At 32.3% G+C, this 6,000-nt stretch overlaps 1 long non-coding RNA gene across 1 annotated transcript in view; it reads left to right on the forward strand.

Moving 5' to 3' along the window:
* Positions 1–2,176, forward strand: part of LOC149144562 (uncharacterized) — a 49,931-nt gene extending 47,755 nt beyond the window's left edge. Inside the window, exon 4 of the long non-coding RNA XR_016264679.1 lies at positions 1,898–2,176. This is a non-coding gene — a long non-coding RNA (uncharacterized LOC149144562). The remainder of the gene's footprint in view (positions 1–1,897) is intronic.
* Positions 2,177–6,000: the final 3,824 nt, after the last annotated feature.

The following is a 6,000-nucleotide window of genomic DNA, read 5'->3' on the forward strand; positions in this document are numbered from 1 at the left end:
TTTCTCCAAGAAATATTGGCGTTAACAATGTAGGGGCAAGGAGTCAGCCATTGGAAAGATAAGTTATCGCATTAATTGGCTTAAAATTTACATAGTTATGCACATAGTGGATAATCAATGATGTTATGTTCTTGAGGAAGAGTTAAGTAGTTTAATTCTTCAAAATATTTCATGGGTTCAAAGATGAGTTAATGAGTTTTTATTGGAAAATAATTCGTGATTTTTTTTGCAAAGATAAGAACCCATGTAGTTTTCTTAGAAAAGAAAATATATATAAATGTGTTCACATTGCTTTAAAAGAATATGACTATTTTTATTAGTTATTGAAAATAATTTATTGGAATATATATATATATATATATATATATTTGCATGCAAGAAAACTAGTTTTTAGGCATTTGAATTCCGGAAAAAGAAGTGTATATTTGCATGCAAAGAAATAGTTGTGCATTTAATTTCTTGGAAAAGAAAAATATAAGTTTGCATGCAAGAAAATATCTATCATGTATTTGAGTTCTTGAAAAGAATACATGAAACCTTGCATACAAGAAGATAAAGAATCCATTAAAAAAGAAATGCATGCAAACTTTGTTTATGAAAGGACAAAGAAGCTAAGTTATTTCATTTAAAATATTACAAAAGATATTTGTAATGCATGCATAATAGTTGGTGAGTTAAGGTATCTTTTGGAAAAAGAATAATTAGTGTGTTAGATTCCTTGGAATATATATATATATATATAGAAGGAAATATTTGTTGTGTTAGAACTCTTAAAAAAGAAGAGGAGAAAACATGTCATTGCATGCATTATTATATCAGATTCTTGGAGACTTGTAATTGCATGCCTTATTGTGTTAAGCTACCTTTTGGAAGATTCCTTAGAGAAACATATGCACTTGCATGCATGGAAAATAATAGTTTTGGTCTTAGATTTCTAGATGAAAGAAAGGAGTAATCATATAATATTACGGTGTTAGTCTTCTTTTTGGAAAAATAATATGAATTTGCACGCATAAGGGGATTAGCTATGGTATTAATTTTTTTTTGGGAGAAGATTATGTATAGTGATTGGGTTAGATATTTTGGTAAGAGGGAAAATGCTGGTTTGCATGCATGAAAGAATGGATGTTATGCATTTGATCCCTTGGAAAAGAAATGTGTTTCTCCATGCAAGATTTAGTTAGCTTCTTTTGGAAGGAAATTTCACATGCAAAAAGAACAAGATATATGTTATTTTTTTGTTGGAGAGAACAAGTAGCTGCACACAAGAAATTATAACTTTTATGTTAGCTTCGTTTGAAATAGAGCTTGCATTTTCATGAATAATAGCCATTGTGAATAACTCCAAAGATGTTTTTAGAAAAGAACATGCATTTATATGCATTAGAATAAAATCTATTACATTAATTATTTTGGAAAAGAAAACATAATAGTATGCACAAAGAAAATTGCTTGTTGGGTTAGATCTCTTAAAAGATAGTTATGCATTTGCATGCAAGATTATGTTAGTTCCATTTGAGAAAAAATTATGTATTTGCATGCAGGAATAACAACTATTGTGAAAGTTTATGTATTTGTGTGAAAAACCGTAGTTAATGTGTTAGGTTTCCTAGGAATCTGGTCAGTTGTAGTGGATTTGCCTTTGGAAAAAAATGTGCTTATGTGAGGAGAAAAATAGTTAAATTATCTATAAACATGCTTGATAGCATTATGTTTGATATTAATGCATGTGCAATGATGTTAAAGAAGGAATTTCATGACATTTTGTTTATGTTTTATGTATGCACATGAATAGATGTGGAAGTGTCACTAATAAAGATGACAAGAAAGTTTGTTGACAACAACGATGACAAGAAATGATGGTGACTTATGCAAATTATGTTTAACATTGTGGCAGGTAAAGAACTAATTGTCCATGCAGATTGAGGAGTGCCAACTGCAAGATGGTTCACTAATGGGAACAACCAGGCCACAAAGACATAAATATTGATGATTTATGGGTAAATGATATCATGATGATTGTAATAGTTTCTAATTAGATATGTTGTATTTAAATGATATTTTTTTGTAAGTTTTTTTGACAATGGTTAAGGGATGGACTCCCTTACAAGCCATTGAGTGGGGTGAACACTCTCACAAACATTTAATAATAAAATTAAACATTTGTTGGTTTTCACCCTATGGGGTTTCTAGGGTATATGAATGTCTAATAATGGTTTTCCTATTGTGCCATTATGATGATGTTGATTCCTTGCATGATGTGATATTTATCTTATCAATTATGTGATTAACTAACCTAGTTAAAACAATCATGGAAATGATGCAAGGTTACATCAAGAAATTTATGATAATATGCTACAACAATGACAGTTAATGGTTGTGTAACTTACTATTCCTTTACTAAAGTGACTCTATGTAATGATGATGGTTTACCTAATGGTTAATGAAGGAATATGGAATAGTAATTTAGAATGTTACATGTTAATAATTCCATAAAAAATTCCAACTTTATGTGCTTTTCCACGAGGCGCCCTAGTGACCTCATGTAAAAACAGATAGGATTAGAATTTTTTTTACAAAATTTATCAACATGTAACTGTCCAATTGTTCCTTCATTGACCATTAAATAAGGTCTTCATTATTACTTTGAATAATGTCTAGTAAAATCGAAGTAAGATACATAGCATAACATCACTCTTACCGCATATTAACATAGATTGTCTATTTTACCCTTGCATCAATTCCATGATTCTTTTAACTAAGTTAAACACATACTCGATCATATAAATGACATGTCATGTAAGGAGTCAACATCATTAGAATAACACAATAGACAATCACATCATTAAACACCGATTTTCCCTGAAATTTACCCTGTAGGTTGAAAACCAACAAACGTTTAATTTTATTATTAAACGCTTGTGAGGGTGTTCACCCCACTAAGTGACCTATAAGGGAGTCCATACCTTGACCATTATCATAAAACCTTACAAAGAAATATAATCTAAATACAACATATTTAGTTAAAAGCTATTACAATCATTATGATATCGTTTACCCTGAGGTCCTCAATCTTTGTCTTTGTGGGCTGACTGTATCTATCAATGGATCATCCTATAACTGTCATTCCTCAATCTGCATGGATATTTGATCAATTATGATGTTAAACATAATTTATCTTTTGCATATGTCATCATCCTTCTCTGCCATTGCCATCGCTAGTAAACTTTAATATCATGATTAGTTAAAGCATTGATTGACCAATAATTAATATTTATCAATGATATTTCAACATCTCTTAGTGTGCATACATAAAACATAAACAAAATATCATGCCATATCTTGTTTAACATCATTGCACACACATTAATAAAAACATATAACTATCAAACATGTTTATGGAAAAATGCCACTTTAATTATTATTCCCCTCACATATGAGTCCACATTCTATTCCCAAAGAAAAACCATTACAACTATCCTTATTCTTTGAAAGGGAACTAACACACTAGATATGCTTTTTCATGTGAATACATAAACTTTTCACAATAGTTGTTATTCTTACATGTAAAAACATAATATTTTCTCAAAATGTAACTAACATAATCTTGCATGTAAATGCATAATTTTTCTAGAGAAAAGCTAACATAATCTTGCTTACAAATTCATAATCTTTCCAAAAAAAGGCTAACATAATCTTGCATGCAAATTCATAATCTTTCTAAGAAATATATCTCAATCAACTATTATTTTCATGCAGGCAAAACATATTTCTCACTCTAGAATCCTATCACAATTAACTGTTCTTTTATGTAAACAAATACGTACTTCCTTTTCCAAGGAAATTAACACAACAACTATTGTTTCATTGGATAAAGATTATTATTCCTCTTTCACAATAGCTATAGTTTCTTATGCATAAAGATATTGACCACAATTAACTAATCTTTTGTGCATATAAATACACATTTATTTTTCCAAAGATATGGAAAAATGGTTATTCTTTTGTTGTGCAAGGTTCACATGTAACCCTTTTCAAGGAATCGAATTAGATAATTTAATTCTCTTCCACGCAAAAGCCATGAAAAGTTTTCCAAGAAATGCACAACAAATTTTTTCAAGAAAATAAATAGATTTAACTTAGGCTCATGCACACAAGAACCGTGGCAGTTTTCCAGGAACAATAACTTTTCTTTCATCCATGCGATCATATATTTCTTATTTTATAAGAAATCTAATGCACAATAGCTATTTTTCTTTGCATGCAAACTTATACTTCTTTTCTAAGAATTTAAGTGCATAGTAGCTAGTTCTCTTTGAGTGTAAACTTATATTTTCCTTTTCAAGAAATCTAACCCAATGGCTATTTTATTTTCCATGCATGCAACAGATATATTATTTTTAGGAAACTATTACAGTCCATTTATTACTTTCGTACATATAAATACATATTACCCTTTGTTGATTTTCATTAGCTTGGCAGGTACTCCAAGCCCTAGGGTTCATGGTTTGGAGGTTGAGGCGCCACAAAAGTCTTTTTGGGGCTTGGAACCCAAGGTGTGGGGTTTACACCCAAGCTGGTGGGTGTGGAACCACGAGGCATTTCGATGATTTAACACATGGAAGTGTTAGAGGACCCTTAGAGGAGAAAGGGGTAGCGAAAATCATTGAAATATGAGCTCTAAAAGTGGAGAAATGAATTTTTGAAGTTAATAGATGTTGTTGTAGGTTAATTTGGGACAAAAGAGCAAGTCAACTTGTGTATTTTGAGTGCCCAAATTAGAGTTATTGACACCACATGTAGCCCTCATATTTGTGTATAAATATAAGGTGACTTGAGATCATTTCCTCACATACAAAGTGCACATTTCATAGCAAATACACATCTGAAGCTAACCGCAGGCTTGGAGGACAAGGCGTGGAGGAAAAAGCGCTTGTTTGGCATGTGTTTATGTCCCATTGCAAGTCCAAACCATTGCAGGGGAGTCTACAACTTCTTGGAGTATTTCTGGGCAATTTTTATGATGTGTTAGGGTTGTTCTTGCCTCTATTTTAGGGCCTCATGAGTTTTGTCCTATTACAGGGAGGCCAAGCTCATTAAGAGCAACTTAATGTGGGTCGTGTCACTTGTTTAAGAGGGTAGACCACGTAGATCTTATAAGGAGAACAAGCCACAATTGTTTGAGGACAGTTTGGAGTGATTGGAAGGGATAAAAAAGGACCGATTGTTGCCCTAACTAGTCAACCTAATCTACAACAAATTTGCACCAAACTTAAGGTATGTGATGTTGTATTGAATCTGAATTTGTGATAGGTGGTTGAGGTCCTAGGAGTGGACATCTTTTTTTAGTTTGTTTGGGCATTTATGTTATGTTGGAGGGAAGTGTGATAGTGCCCAAGTTGGAGTCAGATGTACAATACTTTGATGGACAAAAGTAGCTGCTAGAGTGGTAGTTGTTGAGCTCAAGGTTTGGCCAGCGAGAGGAGCATATTTGATAGCCTGTGTTCGTCATTGAAGAAACAAAATTTGATGGTGATAGGTGACAACCCTCTTGCCCTATGTTAGTCTTCACTGGAGCAGCATAAGAAGACACTAGTGGGAAGAGAAGTCCCAAAGGAGTTGAGGACCAACAATGGGAAAAAGTGGTAGAAGTCCCTATGTATTGATGATATATTGACTTACGATCAACTAGTGGGAAAATTGTGGAGATCGAGTTTAGTGGCGTAAAGGAATTGTGCATTGATAGAGGCAAGTGCTGCAGATTGGGAGAAAACAACATGCATGTGTAGAAGATATGAAAAATAAGTATGCATGTGTAGAAGATATGAAAAATAAGTTGTAATCGTCGACTTACGTCAGCTAGACCGTCATATTATCTTGTATTTTGTATTCTTGTACTTGTGGATATTTGAGGGCCATTATGCTTGGTACGAGAGCCCTATACTGTTGTATTATTTCGTTGGATTAATATAATGAAGATTGGGTTATTGTACAATATTG

Source organism: Pinus tabuliformis, chromosome X (genome assembly GCF_031772625.1).
Source record: "Pinus tabuliformis cultivar Carrire ecotype Pingquan chromosome X, CPIR1, whole genome shotgun sequence".
NCBI classification, from domain to species: Eukaryota; Viridiplantae; Streptophyta; class Pinopsida; order Pinales; family Pinaceae; genus Pinus; species Pinus tabuliformis.